This window comes from Pinus tabuliformis, chromosome 2_1 (assembly GCF_031772625.1).
Source record: "Pinus tabuliformis cultivar Carrire ecotype Pingquan chromosome 2_1, CPIR1, whole genome shotgun sequence".
Taxonomy (NCBI): domain Eukaryota; kingdom Viridiplantae; phylum Streptophyta; class Pinopsida; order Pinales; family Pinaceae; genus Pinus; species Pinus tabuliformis.
In genome coordinates this window covers 582,413,153-582,436,656 of record NC_142299.1, presented here as the reverse complement: position 1 = coordinate 582,436,656, position 23,504 = coordinate 582,413,153, and the positions used below count along the sequence as shown (strand labels likewise).

Below are 23,504 nucleotides of genomic sequence, written 5' to 3'. Positions count from 1 at the left end.
CGTACTAGTAAACAGATCGGCTAGTACAAGAGCTAGGGGGTTGGAGCTCCCTTCCAGTAGAAATTGGAAAATGAGAGAAGGTAGTAGCCTTCTGTAGGTGGGTGCCTGCATACTGGTATGAGTCTGCACCAGTACAAGATTGTAAACAGGTTTTTCTTATATTAAAGAAAACAGCAGCAGGTGGTTTTTGTCCCGCATTGGGTTTCCACCTTATATCATGGTGTTCATGTATGCTTCTTATGTGTGATGATTTTTTCTGTTTCACTACACTTGTTTACTATTTATATGGTTAATAATGTTCAAATGCACTCATTAAAGATCAACTAATTGAATCAGAAGTTTACTGGATATACGCTTGTTGCATTAAACACAGTTGCGTATACACGCGGGTTTCCTTAACTGAAGTAGCGTATATGAATCTGAATATGGAAATGAAAAAGTGTTTGATTTGATAATACTGATTCACCCCCCCCTCTCATTATTATTTCCAACAATTGGTATCAGAGCAGGTCCTTTGGTAGAAGCTTGATCGCTTGAAGGATATCCGTTGAACAATGGAAAAGAAAGTGCGTCAAAAGAAGAAGACAGCTCAAAGGAACAATGACAACATGTCGTTGAGTGGAAGCAAGTATTCAGATCCTGAATCACCTTAGATTGAAGATGGACAAGCAAATGAAGCATCAGATAAATTCATAGATCAACAAGATCTACCTAGCAATAGGGAGAGTGCCCTTAAAGAAGAAATTATCAGCGTAAAAGCTCAGCTGGAATGTGCCTTCAGAGTTCGTCAAATGCTACAGGAGCTGAATGAAGAACAAGAAAAGGATATTCTCAAACTAAGGCAACAAATGGAAGAAGGAAGAAAGTCTGAGGAAATTTTGAAGAAGCAATGTCTCGAAAAGGAAGAACAACATTAGGTTGAGGTAAATATCTTGAAAGGTAAATTAGAAGAAAGGGATAAACTATTACAATTTCAAGACAGTACTAAGATTTTGGATGATATTCTTAGTAGTCAAAGGTCGCCTGCTATCAAAACTGGTCTTGGTTTTTATGAATCTGTTGAAGGTGAGGCAAGGAACTCTAATGAGAAATCTGAAATTCTCAACAAGGAGATGAGAAGACAACCCCATCAACAACCAAGGAAAGAAATTCCTCAAAGAATATCTTTTGCTCCTAACTATGGAAGTGATAGAAAATTATTTCCTCCGATGAATAATGTTGAATGTTATGTATGTCATAATCTTGGACATGTTGCAGCCAGATGCAGAAGTAGAATGGTTCAAGACCATCACTCAGAAAGATCATCACGTTCCAGATATTTTAAGGGATATTGTTTTGCTTGCAATATGTTTGGTCACAAAGCCATTGACTGCTATAGGAGGAATATGAGACATGTAAGATGTTATGCATGTAACAAGCTTGGACATATAGCAAAGGAATGTAGGAGAAGATTTTGGACACCATACCAAAAGGAGAAAACGTCATCACAGTTGAAGATATGGAAGAAAAAGGAAGTACAGCCAGAAAGATGTGGCATAGCAGAATATACAGACATCACAGACTTAGAGGAAGCGGAAAGTGTGGAACATCCGTGTTCTAAATCTCATACGCAGGTTTCATGAAGATAAGTTGCGTATATACGCGAGTTAGATGCTGCACAGTCGCGTATATGGAGCTCTGAAGAAAAACAACAGAACAGACTCAGGAAATGGTTCTGTCGTGGTATATGATGGTTGGCACAGGCTCAGGGGGAGCATATGCTTCGAATAATGCATTGTTGGCATTATGGTTAGAAGTTCTTAGTGATGATGGTTATTGACATATCTTGCTACTGATTGTTGATTGACCAAGAGAATGGATTGCAGGTTAAGATGCTTATAGTGCAGATCATATAGTGTATGATAGCTGCTAATAACTGTCATGGTCTTGTCTAGGTCCTTGGTCTTTGTGAGTCATATGATGTATCTTGTTACCCCACTATGCATGGGATGGATGATGTAATGGTTCTTGTGTTTGAGTAAAAAATGGTGTATCCCCACTTGGTTGGGAGAGTGATGTATGTATGAGTCTTTAGGAAGGTCATTGGCAATGTATGTATAGAAGTTATGTTATGCTTTTGTAGACCTTGCATGTGCTCATGGAGAGCATGGACGGATTGGTACAAATTGGCATGTACAAAGGGGGAGCTCAATCAAAAACTCCAGCATGTACTCAGGGGGAGCATGGACAACAGAATGTATATCAAAGAAGAGAATATCTTGGTCCACTCTTTGCCCTTGATGTCAAAGGGGGAGAGTGACTTGGAGTGGTGGTTGCCATCAAGTCCAAAGGGGGAAATTGTTGGCATTATGATACAGGTGTTGTCCTTGATGGCAACTCACTCAGAGGTATGATACAGGTGGCAAATCAATCAGATGACAAATCATAGTACAACAGGTCAAGAGAGGGGTATATGCAGGTTAACCTTGATTAAAGTGCATATACACGCGGGTGAGAAGAGCAAAAGGCGCGTATACGTACACACGCAGGTTCACAGAAGGAAAGGCACGCACATGTTGGAAAATCAGGTTTTGGTCCGTGGTATTTGGTCTGAAGTGCTGACCCCACGTATTGGGTCCAAGGTACTGGTTCTACATGGTTTTGGACCATGGTATTGAGAGAGGCCTAAACCTATATAAGGAGAAGATCATTAGGCCAAGAGGGTGAGTGTGCAAGTGATGAATATTTGATGAAGTGTGAGATCTAGTACGTTGGTTATGGATTTGTGATGCTTTGCTTGATCTGAACCAAGGATGCACCTATGCGGTTGATGATGGATGATGGATCAGGATCATAAGGCTTGGAATGTATTATCATTATGTGGTTTGATCATGGATAGACTAGATCTGAATTATTGACGCATGTTTTATTGTATAAACGTTATGATCTGGGTATGACTAATGTTTGGAATAGCTGCAAAGTTATGAGTAAATATTTGCAGATCTGTATGCGGGTTGGCTTTGGTAAAAGCGCGTATACACACTGGTTTGGTTCATCATAGTAGCATATACATAGAGAGATATGATATTTGAAGTTGCAGTTGGATCTGGTTGTTGTTGCAGAGTTCTGTGTTCTGGTTATTGTGTTTTGATGACAGGGTTTCAGTGATTCAGTATTGGGTGATTCAGAGATTGACGATGCAAGTGTAGTTGATGATTGTATTGCAGTGGTGATTGTTTTTGTATTTATGGATCCAGTCTGAAAATTTATGAAACGTGGTCCCTAGAAGAAAAGAGAAGGTAGTAGCCTTCTGTAGGCCGGCGCCTACGTACTAGTAAATGGATCGGCTAGTACAAGAGCTAGGGGGTTGGAGCTCCCTTCCAGTAGAAACTGGAAAACAAGAGAAGGTAGTAGCCTTCTATAGGTGGGTGCCTGCGTACTGGTATGAGTCTGCACGAGTACAAGATTGTAAATAAGTTTTTCTTATATTAAAGAAAATAGCAACAGGTGGTTTTTGTCCCACATTGGGTTTCCACCTTATATCATGGTGTTCATATGTGCTTCTTATGTGTGATGATCTGTTCTATTTTACTTCACCTGTTTATTGTTTATATGGTTAATAATGTTCTGATGCACTCATTAAAGATCAACTAACTGAATCAGAAGTTTACTGGATATAGGCTTGTTGCATTAAACACAGTTGCGTATACACGTGGGTTTCCTTAACTGAAGTAGCGTATATGAATCTGAATATGGAAATGAAAAAGTGTTTGATTTGATAATACTGATTCACCCCCCCCCCCCTCTCAATATTATTTCCAACATACATGCGTGAGACCACCGCTCCATGTGCCTCATGCATTTGGAGGGTGGTGGGTTGCCACCTTTCAACCTTCATTATGACCTACCGACGTTTGCAGGACCTGATCTTTCAAGCTCACACCCCGATCGAGGAAATTATAAATAAAATAAATGAACATAAAATTAAAATTAAAATAATTAATATATATATATTAATAAAATAAGAACTCATGGAACTTTGGATTGATGGTGAATGGGTGTAGTATTATGACACTCCTTGTGATATGTTATTGGTTCAAATTCCCTATATTTGTAGACGAAAAACAAACGAAACTCTAGTTAAATGAAAATTTAAATACTTTTAAATTTTTTATTTAAAATAAAATAAAATAAAATAAATTGATTTATAAAATATTTTTTTGTGAATTAAATATTTGTATTTCCTTCCAAGTAAGGAGGGAAAATTTTAGGGGCTAACTAATATTCCATGCTTTTTCCAAAAAAAAATTACCAAATTCCATTGTTCTAAAAATGAATTCATCCAAATTTTATAGTATAAAATTATTTTACCTTAAAACTCTCCAATGTTATATATTGTCTAATATAAAATAATTAGAAATCTAAACATTTTTACAAAATTATCATCAAACATTTTAAAATTTGGATATTAGGGAGTAGTAAGATTTTCCAAGGTTGCTAAACTTTAAGTCTTTAAGATAAACTTTCATCCTTAAAATTTTCGGTGCAAATAAGATATTACATGAGAGTGCTAGAGATTTTAGATTGGCGGGTCACTAGGGAAGCCCGACCATATCCACAAGTGAAACTATTTTAAGGAGATAGAATACAAAAAGTCACATAGAGAGTCAAAGTACAAAATAAATAGAGAAATAATCATTGAGTTGTTTGAAGGTCTTCCTTTCCTTTTTCTTGTGAACGTCAATTCATCCCGAGAAATTGTCGAGAATAGATGGCACAGAGACAATGGCTACATTTCCTTGAGGAATTTCCATTTCTAGAGGATTTGCAATAATTACTTCTTTATCATCATTGTTCGAGTGATCTGATTCATGAAGATGTTTATGTCTACTCGTGGATGAAGCCAGGATCACGGTTGTGTCTCTCCCTTCTCCATCTGAGGGATCTAGAGGAGAGTGGGAATATGTCAAATGACAAGGGATTGTAAAGTATGTGGCATGAGTTGGTGTTGCGAGTGGATGAGATGAGGCTGAAGGACTAGATTTAGTTGTAGATGTTTTTTGTTGCTGCATGTTATCTTGCTTGTGAGCTGAGGAATTCTTACATCCTTTTGGGTATTTACATCCTCAATTCTTTTTATTTGCATCAAAGGGATGAGAATTCCCTTGAGAAGAAGGGCAAGCATTCTGGAGATGACCTGCCTGTTGATGTGACCTACAATGGAAAGTTATGTTTTTGTAATCCACAGGTTGTGAAAAGGTTATGCCATTCCAACTGATGAGGATCCTATAAGGAAACCATTTTCTAATATCTATTTCAACACAGATGCATGCAAAGGTTACAACACCCCTCTCAATCATGTGTGTATCTACCTTAATAAAATGGCCCAGAAAGTTTCCTACAAAAGTTAAGTTTTGTGCGTTTGACAAATGAATGGGGATATTATGAAGTCTTACAAAATTTGAGTGGTTGGAGTTGTCATGGATAAAGGGTTGAATTTAGGAAACCATTGCTGAAAGGAGAGCCCAAAATGGCTCCAAAACCAAGGTCCTTGATCAAAAACTTTTTGATAGTCATTTGGATTTTTCAAATAAACCAAAAATAAGCCCTTCGAATATAAATACAATTCCATATTCAAGGACCAGGTTCAATGCACTTGTTATCCATGATAACCCTTGGAGTTAGTTTTTGAGTCTATTGGTTAAGTTAGTTAAGGTTTTGATTTTTCTTAAAATAAAATTCATGTACAAAAAGTCTTTTTGGTCACCTAGTCAGTGTGTAGAGTCAACATGAGACTAAGTGGGGTCCATAGCATGAGTCAGGTTCCAAATTCGTAGAAAATTCAGTTACGAAAACAAAGTATTTGCTACGAAAGTGCCCGAACTTCTGTAGAAAATTAGTCACATCTGCCACCTGTTTTGCTACGAAACCAGAAACCCTGCTAATTAGTAACGGTTAGAAAAAATTAATGGGTTTGAGTCACGATGGAGTATCATTACGTGTCAGAGTTCACCTTTTTTATTGTTATCCCCAAAATGTTCACACTGCAAAGCATTCTCCATCGTTTTCCTTTCATTTTGAGTTGGTTTCGCTGTCATAGGGAAGTCTAGTTGTCCTAAGGAGAATTGCAGGTGGCAAGAAGGAGCTCATCACAAGTTGCAACCATGGCGTAGAGGAAACAATACAAAGAAGGCTCTGTGGTGCGATATGAACCCACTGACATGAAGCTTTTGGAAGAAGACCTTGTTTTCAACCATTCGTTTTCCAGTGTTGGATGCCTTCATTTTTGCTAAAAGTTGCAGGGTTTCCATGGACAGATTGCTAAGGATTTTTCCATGAATTTCACAGGAACAAAAATGAAGGTGGGTATGTTGAATTTTGCAATCTCCCCTGATACAATTTCATGTGCTACAGAGATTCCCAGGTCAGGTGAGATGTGGAAAAATCCAGAAAGTTGTTGAAGAGGACTTTAGCTTTGCGTAGGATGTTGAAGAATATGTACAAAAGGAACAGTTGGCTATAGGAAGAGAAAAATAAGTTGCAGAAACAAGCCAAATCCTTAGAGACTCAAATTGAAATGATCAAAATTGAGCTTTTAAAGAAAGGTCTCAATATTTTAGCTGAAATAACAAGCACCCCTTAAGTATGGTACATTCCTCACTTTTTCCCCTATACTATGCTAAACTAATAGTTTCAGAAATTTACATGGTTAAATAAGCTATAAGGAGTGATAAGAAGGCAGAAGAAATCATAAAAAAATAAAAAACTCAGAAAATTCAAATTTTATAGCAACTCCCCATAGTTGAGCTGAAATTTGCTACGAAATTGTTGTAGCTTATCATTGAATAAAATGCAAGGAAAAAATTTAGCTAAGGCAGTGTAAATGGCATGTGTTTAGCTAATAAATATCAATGAAGACTTCAACACTGTCAGAAAGGTCAAATAGCTAGCAGAAAGGTGTTTTTTGAATTTTGCTACCAAAATTTGCTACGAAAATTATGGAAAGGATTGTTTTAGTAGTCAACGTCAAGCTCACGTTCTGACCAAATGGAAATGAATTTTGGAAATCTGAAGGAGGTTTTTGTTCAACACGATATCATATATAAAATCCTCTCTCATTTCTTACACATCTATGAGGGTTTGAAAGATACACTTTTAACTTTGAGGCCTATTTTACAGAATATTTCCTAGCTAGATTTGATGCAAAAATTTTGAAATTCAACTTGGTGGAGGTCCAAGTCAGAAAAGTTAAACAAGTCAACACATCCATGTGGCAAGAGAACATCAGAAGTCTAGCACACTCAACATTTGATTGGATTCGATAAGGTTCAACAACAAAATATTAATGGGATCATAAATAGATAGAATCCTATTTGAATTCAAATTTCATTAAAATAGAAATATCCATACAAAGGCTCAATGTTTTGTTAGTCAAATAGAATTAGGTCTATTAGCTATGCATTGAGTCTAGCCCATATGGAAGATTACTAAATAGAGACCTCACTCTATATATGTATAACATTTTCACTTTGAAGAAGAGGGGATTGATGATGTGAGAAGACCACTTTTGTATATTTTTTCCAGTTAATAAAAAATACAGTTGCAACAATACTCTGTTTTTAACCTGAGATTCATTTTTGGTTTCAATTCTATCTCATCATGCTTTTATGTTGGTATCAATTTTTATAGCTTATTTTATTACTTGGAATTCAATGTTATATTGCTCCAACTTCCTTCAATTTTCTGTGGTTAACTGTAAATGTCCATATGCATATTAGTAAGCCAAAAAATGCCTCAACTTCCAGAAAACAATGTTTGTCTGTAATTTATTTTTCTTTTAACTCAATACCTAATGGTGGTGAATATCACATTTTCTTTCACTTGCAAGAAATCATACAAAAATCCAGAGTTAACCATCTGAAATTGAGTTTCATTTAGAATATTATCTAGTTTTCCTTGAGAGAGCCCTCTCATGCTAGAAGGGCTAACTTCTAGCTACAAGTGGTTTAAATAGTTACTCTTGGTTGGAGGTTAACACAACGCAACCTGTCTAACCTAGTGATAACAACACCCATTCCCTAAGCATGAACGTTGATGGCCATATCCTATCAAAATGGTATATTATGGCATTTTGTTCATAGAATAAGATAAAAATATCAGATCAGGGATCTTCCACCTCTAGTTCTAGAATATCTTTTGTTTGTTTTACAATGAAGGTTTTCTTTGAGAGATATTTAGGAATTAGTTGCGAGAGTGTTGGCTTTAAAACATCCTTAAGAGGAAGAAGGCTCTCCTCAACCTTTGGCTCCTTTGTTTGCTCTTAGGACTAAGAGGATTAAGGCATCCTTGGCTATACCATAATCATTGAACAAAGCCCTTCTAAAATCTACATATCCCCATGTAGGAGCTACATTGAGATGAAAGGGATTCTTGTTCAATCTTGGATTATGGTTGTGAGTGTAGAGACAAGGTCAATGACCCTCACCTGCAAACAAATGGTACCCCCTGAGAGTGGCCTCATGAAGACCAAAAATCTCGAGTGATTAGAAGTGATGACATCACCTTAAAGGAGGGGAGAACCCTGCCGCAAAAAACATCCTCATGGTTTAAGAGATCTACAATGATGGTGACACAACGACGGAGCTTCAGACTAAGCAAAGAATCCTAAAGCTGAAAATACCCTAGAGACAAGCAATGACTGAAGGCTTTGGGGTTTCCATCATGAGCCTCCAGCTCACATTCTCCTACTAGACCATCGAAGCCAGGGTGTGCAACATACAACGATTAGGAGTCAAGTGTGTAGAAGGTGTGAGTTGATCCATTAAATCATGCACTTTATGCTCAATACCCTTGTCACCAAATTTCTTTGTCTTCACATCTACATCGTTGGGTTTCTCTAGTGCGGACTGCTTTGTAGAGCCTATATGTGAAGAGGTCATGTATTTGATAGCAAGAGTGGAGGAAGAATCCACATGGTACTCCATAAAGGCCTGAAAAATAGTGGAATTAATGTTGCAAAGGAAAAGTGAGGCTAAACCCTTGCCACTTCTTGACTCTCAACAAAACATTATAAAATAATTTTAAAAATATTAAAAAAATAAAAATTTTGGTTTTCTTTTTGCTATTTAAAAAAAACAAAAAAAAAAACTGTGTCATGGTGTCATTTTTCCAAAAAGACATTTTTTACAATTATACCATCAATTTTTTTTTTTTTTTTTTATTTTTTTTTTTTTTTCACTCGAAAATATAAGTTTTCAATTCTCATTTAAGATCACAATTTTTTTAAGTTAATAACTTTGTTCCTTATCACTATTTTGAAAATTTTACTATAATTAATCTCCAAAATTAAAATTCTCTAAAATTTGATCGAAGGACCCTCAGAACCAATGCAATCACCTATGGCAGAAAATATGGTCGGGCAGGCTCTGGCCAAAAATAGCCTACTTCTTATGGTTGGTCTGCAAAGGTAGGATTCTTACATGGGACCAACTTCAAAAATGGGGTATGCATGGTCCCTCACTTTGCCTCCTGTGTGGTCATCAAAGTGAGGATTTGGAACATCTCCTGAACTCTTGCTCCTATGCCAACCATCAATGGAGACAACTAGAAACTTTGTTTGGTCACATGGACAAAGATCTCCATAGAATTAAAGAAACCTTACTCTTATCATGTAAGGGAATCTTTTTAATCGCGCATGGGACTTGGCTTTGGACTTTCTCCTTTATGCTATCTAGAGGGAAAGGAATAATAGAATCTTTAAGGACAACCAAAATCCCCCGGAGATTGTTTGGTAAGGGATAAATCACAACCTTAGAGAAACGATTCTTGCAGAGAAATGGTATTCAGATGATTGGCAAGTTGTTCCTCATGAGGCTATAATTTTAACCCTGCTCAATCTATCCCCATCTATGATCACCCCAAATTCATGGAAATTTTTAGTTGCTCCTACAGGATCTTCCAAACACTTCTCAACACCTCCAGAAGGATTTATTAAACTCAACTTCGACGGTGCTTCTAAAGGCAATCCAGGTCAAGTGGGTTATGGAGGGATATTCAAGGATTCAAGCAAACGACCAAGATTAATATATGCAGCGGACTATGGCTTTGCTACAAATAATGAGGGAGAGTTTAATGTTATTAAACAGGGCCTCCTTATCGCCATCAGAGCAGGCTACAGGAAGCTTATGATAGAAGGAGATTCAAAACTTGTAATGGAAATTGTTAAGAAGTTGAATCAAGGAACAAGATGGGAGAGACTCAGCCATAATTGGCGCCTTGCTAGACCAGTAAATTGGTGAAATCCTTCCTCACTTTGAATATATCCTCTCTTCACATGTTCTGAGAGAAGGAAACAAAGCAATAGATTTTATAGCAAATTGGGGATGTGCTAATGCGAGCAAATCTATGGAGCTAACTTGGCCCCTTCCTCCATCAGAAATTGACTTGCAACCTCTGAATACAATCCTGGATCAAGACAATAAGGAGAGTCAACACTCTTCCCACGAGCCAAATCCTATCCCCGATCGGGGTGTGAGACGGTACATATTGAAAATCCCAATGCATAATGGATTGTGTTCGGATCCCACAGTAGATCTCCACCACCCTCCACATGCTCCACTCATATGGTATGGTGGCAGTTCGTAGCAAGGTAATTAATTTGAGGAGGAAAGGTGACAATAAGGCTTCAATGTAACATGATCCCAACATTTGTGGTGTTCATTCTGGTAAGTTGTTTGTTGGTGAATTGGTTCGGTATCAGCGTGACGGAGAGCTAGGCCAACCTCGACAGAAGATCACGTCGGTCCCTTGCAGACCCTAGGTTCTCTCTCCGTGGGCTTCGCTTGGTTGTCTCAGGTATGTACTTAGTCCTTTGTTCCTCTTCTATGTCATGGATCCTTTCTCTTGTTAGTGGGTTCTAGGGGATGTGGGAGGAAGGATTGGTCCTGGGATATAGCTTCAGTTGTCTCAGCTATGTACGATGAATGTTATTTTTTATTTACCCCTGTTTCGATTCTTTATGGAATTCTGTTAATTCATATGTGGGTTTTAATAGTTAGTATTTTGAGATGTTCATAGCTCACCTGGTCCTTCTACCGACATATCCAATCTATGTTGTATATGCAAGTTTGTGGTTCTATCTAAAATCCATTAAGGCCTCCACATGTGATTAGTTTAAGGTCTCTCTCTTTCTTCAATAGTTTGACCTATGCCTATGACAAGTTCTTCTCTCTTAGTGCCCTAACAGGTAACCATCAGCGATTATGGGTTTTGTTTAAGATGCAACTCTTAACAATGTTTATTGTGACATGTGCTATGACAGAGGGCATTCCCTGGCCACTCCCGGGTCCCGGACTTCGGCTCGCTTGGGGCTTCTTGTTGGTCTTTCAGTGAAGTGTTTGCAGTTTGATAGTTGGGTATTTCGACGTAAACTACATGGCTCTTGCAACATATGGAAAAAATAGAGCTACTCATGGCTCCAATGGTCATGGGAAACAAGTTAAATCAGAACCTTATAATTCAAGTTCCTCCTCTAGTAAACACCGTGGACAAAATCCCACCTCTCGGATAATTGAGGACGTAACAAGGAAATACCATGCAGGCTTGGCCCCGTCCGTCAACTTATAGCTTAATAGGAAGCTTAGCTTAATGAGAAAGAAGGTATTCTCAATCCAGATTTGGAAGAATGGCAAGATTTGGTTCCAGACCTAGGCCACTCCTGGGGTCACACCTCCCAATACAAGCAGATGTTGCACTTTTATTGGATGATGAAAATCATCTTGATGAAATCACTCGAACATATCCCCTCAGGATCAGCTAGGCAGGCGATAGTCCCAGATTCCAGTCAAGATTTTCAATAGTTAAAATTTCAGCTACAACAACAAAATGGTTGCCTCAATCGCATTGAGAGGCACATCCATTGCATAACGCAATTTGAACTCCCCGGATCAATTGCTAAATTTCTGGCCCCAATTGATTCTGCAGAAGATGAATAGTTTGATGGTTCCGCTCTGTTTTATTTTATAGTAAAATGCAACAATTTTTGTGTGTCCAATATTTCCAGTATGTTTATAGTTCTATAGATGTTGGGAAGTTCAAAGACAATCAAAGATTGATAGCTTGGATAGATAGACTGATTCTATATTGTTTTTGGATGGCTTATCATGTTGTTAGGTGGCCAACAAATCTAGTTTCCCTTTGGGTAGGTTGAGGCCACCTAACCATTCTAATTATGGATGTATCCTACCCATTTTTGTGAAAATTAATGAAAAAGAAAGGAACCACCAATATAGGTTTTAAATTGAGGTAATAACTCTGTTCCTTATCAATAAAGTAATAATAAAGTAATATTAGAAATTTTATTATAATTAGAATAGGTCTATCTTAACTCTAGATCAGTTGAGCGCCAAGAGGGATCAAATCTCTCAAGTGTAAACCTTTTTTTGAGTGCAAAATTTGAGGAAGTTTGAACCTTTTGATTCTTGTAAATACTAAGCGGATTCAAAGTTAAGATGCATCTATGTTAGTTTTTAATAATATTATTTATATTTTTATAAATTTCACATATGTATATTGATGCGGGAGCATCTACCACCAAAGTTCATCTTTGACCTCCTTAGGTCAAAATTCATTTAACAAGGGAGTCTGTTCCCTAATTTACTTGATTTTGTAATGTTTTCTAGTATATCTAGGAGAATTTGTATTGTTTAAGTAGTTAGAGTGAGGTTTCATTAATTAGTTCTCTAAAAGATAGGGTTAGCTAAAATAAGAGATTATTTGCAAAACAAAATCAATTTGTTGGGACTTAGTTACGAGAGCTATTTTTGTATGTAATGGAAAATAAAAAATCTCTAAGTGAGGAGAGACAAGAGAGAAGAGGAGAGTGTGTGTAGATTAGAGAGTAAGAGGGAAAAAATTGTGTAATCCTCCTTGGTTAAATAATCAGATTGGGTGTTTTCTCTTATGCACCTGAGTATCGATTATGTCTTTCTTTGTGTTTATTATTGCTTAAATTTGTGTTTATGAGTGATGTTAATCCTTTATCAAAGTGATAGAACCCTATAACCAATCTTAGGATAACCTAGAAATCCACTACGCACATTTATTATCAACTTTATTGGAGTAAAGCATAAACGTAAATGTTAAAGATCCATACTAGATTTGAGTTTTAACACTTATTCTGTCAGTAAAGAGGGTTGTGAATAGACCCGTTGAAGAATTCTATCAGTCGAAGAGATCTAGCTCTTTGTAATTCAACTTGACCAAGACAAACTCAATTAAGGGTATAACTAGATCCCCAGATGGACATATCAAATCCTGTTTAAATGACATCCAGTATAAGACTCACATCTGAGATGCCATCCGGTTGTATGAAATCAAGCCATCTATTCCTTTGAATGGTTCGATAGTCCAATCAATGTCTAGATCTTGGATCACCAGATCCTTAATCCAAATCCAAATTTTAAAGCACATACGACAAGGACCTCACATTGAGACATAAAATTTATATAAGATCATCTACTATTATTGGAGGGTAATCACCCCTCGAACATTTGGATCCTCTAGATACCAAATAAGTGTCAGTAGAGGATAATCTGGCTAGGAAAGTACATCTAGCCTCAGGAAAGTGTTACATCCCTGGATCAATCTGAATGTCCAGATCTTTGGAAATTTGGTTATAATGTGAAAGTGTTGATTGGTGGGGGTGACAATCCTTAGTGCCTTTGGAGTTAATCTTGGGGCTTTAACGTTGGTAGTATAATGGGTTTAAATTAAGCCCTAGTGCTAAAGGGCCAAGAAGTTTGAGGTTGAGTATTATTGAAAAAATTTGAGATTGTCGTCATTGATGAGTTAAGAGAGTTCTTAGCATTAATATTAGAATTGAACACCAGTATACTACAAAATTAGTAAGACTAGTTGGTGTCAATCTTTGGTATCAAAGCAAACCATAATTTTTCTCCTAGAAATGGCACAAAGGAAAAGAGGAGGAGCTAGAGGAGAATCTCATGGTGCATGTACAAGAAGGCCTATACAAAATGTAGATTTTCAAGTAGATATACACCTTCAACATATATTAGATGAAATGGAAACTATTCAAAGGAGAGGAGATGACATGGGAAATGTCAGTGAGGAAAAAGAAACAAAAGATCTTCTAGTGAGGAAGAAGGAGAAGCTCGCATAGAAGAAAAAATGTTGAATATGATAGCCAAAATGTTTGTTAGACATGGAGGTACATGTTTACGGGGGTAGCCCAAATGTCGATAAATTGATGGACTAGATCAATCCGATGGGTAAGTAATTTGACTATGAAGATTTTGAAGAGGAGAAAAAAGTGAAGTTTATATTCACAAGACTAAAAGGACATGCAACCCTATGGTGGGATGAAGTACGGGCATAATGGAGGAGGAAAGGAAAATATAGAACCAAAGTTTGGCACATAATGTTGGCAAAAATTTAAGGTAAATTTATTCCCAAGGATTCTCAACTTAATCTTTTCAGACAATCAAAAAACATCAGAGATAAATCTATGATAGTTAAAAATACATTCAAGAATTTTCTATTGACAATAGAAAACAATTTTCTTCTAGATAATACTTCTTAATTATTTTCAAATAGTATTTTATGCCACTACTATCATTGAATAATTATACTTAGGAAATACCAATAATAAATGTAGGGGAAATAGTAAAGTTCATAGAAAGACAACCATGCACAATAAAGAGAATAATTATACCTTGGGAAGCCCAACTTTGGGAGAGAACCCAACAGCATTTCTTAGGAGAAATTATTCTTCAGCAAGGTTTACAAATCAACAATGGTAAAACCAACCAAAATACATGAAAGTCAACACTAGTCAAATAGTTAAACTTCGACCCTGTGGTCAACCCTCAGACCTACAGTCAACAATTTGTATGTGTGTCCCAACGATTAGTAATATGTAGTCAAACAATGGTTGGTCAAACCCTTGCATGTAAGGCCTTCTTGCGGCCAATTTTCATTCAAATTAACTCAGTTAAAGGTTTGGTCAACTCGAACTTCTTCCTCAGACATGTGCCTAGTCAAACATCTAGTCAACTTATCCTTCTTCTCACATGTGTGACTTTCCAAGAGAGAAAAAATGATGAAGAGAGAGAAATAATTTCTCTTGCTTGTTTTTCAAATGAGACATTGTATCATCTTATTTATACATGTCAAAGGGGTGTGAAAACCAAAGGGACACATCCCTTCATTAGTTGGTTGATTTGTATTAGTAAAAAAATAATTTACATAGTGCATATAAGGCCAACTTAAAGACCCTTTAACCATGTGGGAATACCTTTTGATGCTACACAAAAATTAACACTCCCTCTTAGAAAGGGAGGTATTCTCCTCAACTAAAAATAGATTTCTCCTTAGCTAAAATTTCTCCTCCAATAGAAAAGTTCATGAGCTTTCTTTGTTGATGTAATGTCTCCTCACATGCACATATTGGATCAGATTGATATAAATCACTTAATCTTGGAGTAGGAAATGTGAGTATGTTGGGTCATTTACCCCTAGCTAAATTAGCATGGCCTCATGGATAAATATATTAATCTCCCCTAGTCAAATCAACATGAACCCATGAGAGATGTCTACCCCTAGGCCATTCACCCCTAGCCAAATCAGCATGCCCTAGCCAAATTTACATGGCTTCTTTGGGTGAATGTATAATTATTCACTAGTCAAATCAACTTGATCCTATTGATGCCCATAAACATGGATCCAACAAAATAATGTATGCCCTATCTTGTATTTTCCCTAAGCCATTCAACCCTAGCAAAATCAACATGGCTCCATGGCTAAATTTATCATTCCCTACTAGTCAAATCAGCATGACCTCGTGGGAGAATGTCTGCCCAATTCCGCACAAGCATCAACACTCCCTCTTTGAGAGGGAGACATGATACATCACACCAAGCTTGTCTCTGAAGTATACAAACTTCACTCTAGATAAAGGCTTAGTGAGAATGTCTACAATCTTCTCGTCTGTGGATATGTACTAGAGCTTAACTACTCCCTTCTGCACCATGTATTAGATGAAGTGATATTTAATCTCAATGTGCTTTGACATGTCATGAAATACTGGATTCTCCGAAAGATTAACACAACTTTGATTATCACAATGCATTAAGGTCATCTCTAGCTCTTGATCAAATAGCCCTGCAAGTAGCTTTCGAAGCCATACTACTTCCTGACTTACAACATTGGCTATGATATACTATGACTCTGCTATACTGAGTGTGACCAAATTCTTCTTTCTACTAAATTAGGAAATTGTATCTTATCCCAAGTTGAAGCAACATATCAAGTTGCTCTTTCTATACTCTACACACCTGGCCCAATTTGAATCTTTACATCCATGTAGCCTCACTTCTTCATTTGATATATATCTCAAACCATATCCAACTATACCACGTATATATCTCAAAACATGCCTTGTTGCAACCTCATGTACCTGCCTCAGCTCAACCATATACTGGCTCGAGCTGTCTACTACAAAGAAAATATATGGCCAGATGTTGACCACGTACATCAAGGATTCAATCAACTGGCTATACATAGTGGGATCCATCAAATCTGAATTTGAAGTGGAATCACTCAACTTCTTTAGATTAGTCACCATAGATGTAGCTATGGACTTGTAGTCCATCACATCGAATCTCCTCAAAATATGAACAATTCACTTCCCTTGTATGAGGAAGATCTCATTAGGTCTCTGCCATACTTCCAATCCCAAGAAATAATGCATCAAGCCAAGATCCTTCATCTCGAACTCTGAGGCCAACTCCCTCTTGCACCTAATGATAAGCCTTTCTACCCCAATAAGGAACAATTCATCAACATACAACACCAAGATCAAAGGATCGCCATCAACAACCGTGAAGTAAAGGTGACGCAGGAAAATTTTTCTTGCTATGTTCACTTCCACAAACCTGCAATCTTAAGAATATCAAATAATGATATCTTTTCCAACAATCATAAATCTAATAATCCACAATTTTGTGCTAATTCAATGATCTAAATTTTATTGGATTGGATTGATATGTCAATCACAAAATATGTTTCCATGCTTTCTTTGAAATCAAATAATCAAATCACACTTCACATAGAATTCTTAGATTCATAATCATGCATGAACTCTCATTCATTAAACTAGCTTTGTACATACATATGCTCAGAGGCATTCATTCTCTCTATTCACTCTCTATGGCCCAATTTCACATTCATTTGGCCATTTGTTTCCCCTTAGGCTTACAATGTTTTAAATAACACATACAAACAAAATAATTTTTCCTACATCCATAAATCACTCATGATTTTCAAGGTAGACTTGCTTTTTCTTTATTGACAAAATCTTACATATCCATAACTTTTCTAAATCCTAAAAGCACCCTCAATAGTTTCTAAGATTTCTAAACTTTTTCTTATCCTAACAACTTGATAATTTCTACCAAGATTTTTTTCTCCTACAACCTTCATGATTTATTTACTAATTTTTTCATGCCTTAAAAGGAATTTTTTTTCTACTAAACCTTATCTCTATCTATATTTCTTTAAGAAATAAAGAAATTAAAATTATTTACAATAAGGAAATAAAATTCATTTTCCATGTTGAATCTCCAAAAATCTTGATGACTTGGAAGCTCTAATGCTCCTGCATCAGACTCCCAAGGTAGAAAAAAATTTCATGGTCCCCTGATCATGAGTTGTTATTGTTGACATCCTCCTGGATCCCATACATAGTAGTGTTGCTGATCATCAAGTTTGTCATGTTATTGTACTTCTACACCTAGTTCTTGAATTCCACCATTATTCCACTCCTGATTTTATGATTGCAAGACATTTGTCTTCACCATGCTTCTTCTCACCATTCCAAGTGAAAATATCTGGCCAAGAAAGTGCTCAAAACAAAAGTATACATCTAAACAAATATACTTTCAACCTCATCCCATGCTTGTAGATTTTGTGCCTGAATTATTTGCCCTACTTCAATCTGTTGATTGAGCTGGGTCTCCATGTTGCTAAAAAAATCTTCCTCGTTTGACTTTTTTGCATCCTCATTCACAACAATTTTTTCAAGTTGTTCACCCTCGATTTCTGTTCCACTTTCATTAGTTTGAAAAATGATAATTACTTCTGCCACACCTAAATTCACACAACCAATGTGTAGATTGAAATTTCTCTCTACCTTTGGCTTATCATTCCCTATGATCATCCCATTCAAGTATTGCTTCTCCTCTCTACTGTGAACAAAATTTGAACTCTTTTGTCCTCCATCTTCCTCTTTTTTATGACAGTTTCTAAAGGTTGTCCATCATTTGCAATAACACTTGTAACCATAAACAGATCATCACAAGAAATGTAAGGCTTTGTAGCCTCATTTGATGTATCAAACATCAAATCTCCATCAATGTCGTCACCATCCTCTTCAAAGATTTCTCCTTGCTTACGTTCACCCCTATGAAATGCCTCCTCACACTCAGTATCTTTGAGTTTTTCCTTTAACCTGTGTCTCAGATTTTGTCTTTACTTCTTGGCTCATAATAATCTCTTAATATGCAATTTAACCTTTTTTCTCGGGTTCCACCCATACCTATGGTCCTCCTCATTATGTTGTAGCAACTTTGTAAGCACATTCAACCGTTCTTTTATCTCAATGAGTTCCCTCTCGTATTCTTCATCACTCATTTTCCTTATGCCAACTTATTTGGCATCTTTGTGGCTTCTCTCTGAATTCTTTAAATGACTTCCCATAGTAATCTTCATCTTCTCCTCTTCCTTTGTGTGCTTTCCACATTATAAGTTAATTCCTTAGGAGGCTATTCCTCCAATATCTAATGAGGACGCCTATTCTGAACATAAACAACTATGCCTATAACATCATTCTTGCTTCGAGTTTTGCTTCCAATATGGCATCGCTTGTTGCATCTAGCTTTGCTTGCATTATGGTATTTTCTTTAGCTTCTAATATGGCTTCCATTATAGTGTCTTTTGTTGCTTCAAATATTGCTTCCATTATTACTTCTTGGTTTGCTACTTGAATGGATTCTTTGTTTGCTTCTTAGGGATTGCGAAGTTTGGCTTCTAATATTGCTTCGATTATTACTTCTTTGTTTTCTACCTGAATTTATTCTTTTTTTGTTTCTCAAGTAATGCCAAGTTTGGCTTCTAGTATTGATTCCATTATTACTTCTTTATTTCCTACCTAAATTGCTTCTTAGATAACATCAAGTTTTGGTTCCAATATTGCTTTCGGTGTGCTTCTAGTTTGGATTCCATTGTTGCTTCCTTTTTTTCTTCCTTTTTAGCCTCATGGTTTGCTTTCTTTTAGTTGCAAGGTTTGCTTCATGTTTAACGCCCGGGTTTGCTTGCTTTTAGTGTTGGGAAGTTATGACTTTTGATGATGGCCCTTTAATGACCCTCATCATTGATACATATATAGGGATGTAGATTGATCGTCACCATTCCTAATGAATATGGAGTCAAACCAGCAACCACCTGCTTGTAAAGCAAGTGGTCGTCCATTGAGCTAACACCCTTCAAAGAGTTATACCTTGAAACTTTATAAAGTCTAAATTCTAAAACTTTAATTAAATTATAAAAGAATGACAAGGGAAACTATAGATACTAAACAAAAATTATAAATTTATATGTGATTCAAATTCTAATAGAATCTAATTAAAGTATTTTTGCTATCACATCATAGTCCACAAGAATAGCACTAAGACCTCATAAATTGTTAATAGAAAACATATTATCTATGTAATGAAATTGATATACCAACTGAACACAATATATCAGAGTTGCAACCAACATCCTAACCCCATCTCTATTGTAGTCATAATTAAGCTTCTAATATAAGTTCACATTATTCTTCTTCTTAAGCTTCCTCCAACCATTTCACAAAAGACTCCAACGGATTCAAAAAGGTTTGCCTAAAATGCCAAAAATCACATTAGATCTTATTTTCACTAGGTTGACAAAACTCAAACTATAAGAACGATATTAGCTTTATGAAATCCCAAAAGTTGCTTAATCAAGCATTTCAAGTCTCATTTTAATAGAGTTCAAAACTCTCTAAATCATACAATCAAATTTGTTTAAACCTAAATTAATTTCATTTCCTCATAACAAAAAGGTAAAAAAACCAAAGAAACCAAATCATAAAATAATGTTAGAATGTTAATACATGCCCTTTGGGTTACCGCGTTTGCAAAACCACATCATAATATTACCTTCAGATAGAACTTCCTCGTCATAGAGAGACCTCATAATTTCAAGAAACAATTTCATGAGTTTAGCATCTTCATAACATTGAATTTGAATTTTGTACATTATCTCCAAGTATAGTTTTGTAGTTGTATAGAAACTGTAAAGGAGTTTTTCCCATGCCTTAAGTTGATAATTCAACAAAGTTGAGAATCATTTTAGTAAAATATGTAAGCTTCATACAGTTTCCAAAAAACCCATGTACAAAACTTCTAATAATTGAAATGTTAAGATTAGAAATAAAATAACCAAAAAATTAATGAATTCCAAATGCCAACCAAAAAACAAAAGATGTTGTCATTTTACATGAAAAAGGAAAGAATCAATGTCATATGGACAACCATCATTAGAAATATTGCACACATAAGCTAATAAGTACACTATAGTAACCCAATGGGTTAGCTCAATCAGTTTGAACTGACCAACTTTAAGGCAGAGAGGTCATGGGTTCAAGTTCCATAAAGTTCCTCTGGGTTAGAAGTACATGTTATACACTAGCAACATTTACCATGACCGCCATTCACAGGAATGTGAGGAATCCCCTCAAGGATTTCCCCAAGGAAGTTTTCCATGGGAAAAAAAAGTACATGCTGGATGGAAAACCATGGATACAAACATTGCATGCATAACTAATCCCCACATACTACATACAAATAATGCAAGTGCAAGATAATAATTCCCTCAAGCCAAAGGAGATAGCTCTTGCCATTAAATGCATGCTCTGACTATTAAGTTTGATCCTTGTAGCACCTTTTATGGAAAATGGATTTAACATCCAATCTAGCATAAGCATGAACAAAGTATTGACTTATGAATTCTAAGTGAGATAAAATGAAAACACATTAACAAAAGACTTTAAAAAATGTATCATATGTTAGAAAATCCAGTGTAACCATATTTATGGCCAAGAAAAGACATGCACACTTTTTACATTGAATGAAACCTTCATGGAAACACAGGTTGAAGGATTCAATACTACATCTATATACATTCTGTAATTAATTTCCAAAAAAAATATCTACTGAATTGACAGTTTGATAAAAATATTTATATATACATCAATAAAACAAAACAAACATGTGCAAGAAGAAAAAACATGATATCTAGAGCAAGAAACAAAGTATCCACAATTGCATTTAGATTTTAACAAATGTTGTCTATGAAATTGAAACATTCTATTTTCTCACACACATCAATGAAAGGATCAAAGTGTGTAACAAAACATGATTCTTAAAAGTAGAAAAATGCAAGCCATGGGGATGACACTTAAAATAGTTATCCATGGACCCATTTTCCCATTAGATTCTAATATTGACTAAAAGTTGTAAACATATTAAACACTTAACAAGAAGAAAATACTTCTCAAAATTTAGTAAAAATCCATAAAATTGTTCATGATATGATGAGACATAACACATATGGGAAAAATAAAATAGTACATGGTGAGAAAAGATTAAATGCTAACTTGATGCAACACCAAATTTGAATTTTGATGCTTTATTTTTCCAGACCACTGTACAACATCCATAATAACATCCCATAAGATACACACTACTTCACTATAAGGTAACTTTGACTCTTTATGGTGTCTCTTTACGATTTCAATGATTTTTGAAATATCATCATTCTCTGCAATCAGAGTTGTTAATGCACTCTTCATGTCCTTTAATTTCATATCAAACATTTTCTTTTCATTATTTTCGATGAGAGATTTGAAACCCTCCTTACTGCCACATAAAAATAAAAAATAAAAAAAACATGTTATTAAAAATTGAAAAAAAACATGTGACTTTAAATAGATAGTTTGGTTCCAACAAAAAAGTCTCCCCACTTGAAGTGTTTTGCGAAAGCTTTAGTGGTGTGTTTCCTCCTTACTACCACATAAAAATAAAAAATAAAAAACACATGTTAGTAAAAATTGACAAAAAAACATGTGACTTTAAGTAGATAGTTTGGTTCCAACAAAAAAGTCTCCCCACTTGAAGTGTTATGCAAAAGCTTTAGTGGTGTGTTTCTGTATTGGGAACAAATCAAGAAGATTATCTTCTATCATCCCTTGCTTCAGCAATCCTATGAGATCATCAAGGTTGTTCTCAACCAGATACTCCTTGAAAAAATATGTGATGAGTGAAAGAACAATCCCCTTGGAAACAAGGTTGTCTTTGAGAAGGGGTTGAAAATTGGTTTATGGTGGAAGCCTAGATAATTTTTGAGAGAAAGTGAGTGTAGTAAAAATTGCAAGATTTTTCCTTTCATTGTCCTCAAAAAGCTCAAGGGACTACAAAAACCTTCACATAACATTTTCATGGTTCTTGATGAGGAAAGGCCTCTCGTGAAGTATCTTCTGTATATACAAAACATATGACAAGATATTCTACGTTGCAAGTTCACAATTCAAAATAGAATAAGGATGTCGATCCATTTTTAAGGCTTTATGGTACCCGGTTGTGTCCAAACTCCAACGAAGACCACCTATATGTCAATGAACATTAGCATTAATAGCTTATTATAATTTTGTAGAAAATAAATTCATAAAAGAACTAATAGCTAAATTGATGATCAATTACAGACCAAACGATGCAAATTTATTGTGAGACATCTATATTTCAAATGCAAGCATAAAATTCAAAATTGAGATAAAAATGTCTCAAGCCTACATGCAAGAACTCCAACTTTGATTTTTCCACACCCATGTTACCGCACCATCACCCAATCTCCACTTTTATCGCTTTTATTATGATATCTTCATTACAAATCATATGATAATGATGTCACCGATAAAATATATTTGATTAAATACACACAACTCTAAAACCTAACCAATATACACCTTACATATAAACTAAAAAGATAATAAATTAAATATTTAATAATAAAATTAATTTAAAAAATTATATAAATAATAAATAATTGAAAATAAATTCAATAAATTAACTATATAAAAGTAAAGTTACACAATTTAATTAAACAAATAAGTATATGATTTCAACCATGTCATTCAAACCATTGTCATTTTTTGGCTTTCTTTCTTAAAAATGACACACAAGTCCATAGGAATATGGCTTAATCTTCTTGTATTTTTTAAATGCTAGGAAGTCTATAGGAATATGGTTTAATATAAAAATAATAAGATTGGTTTTCTGTTGAGAAAGAAAAATAAAGTGCAGTTAAGTTGGTTGGTTTATATGATTTCAACCATGTCATTCAAACCATTGTCATTTTTTGGCTTTCTTTCT

The 23,504-nt window shown here is 35.5% G+C and overlaps 1 pseudogene; it reads right to left on the bottom strand.

Annotated features, from left to right (window-relative positions):
- Positions 1-19,867: 19,867 nt before the first annotated feature.
- LOC149201804 (uncharacterized) lies at positions 19,868-22,961 on the bottom strand (annotated as a pseudogene).
- Between the last annotated feature and the right edge of the window lie 543 nt (positions 22,962-23,504).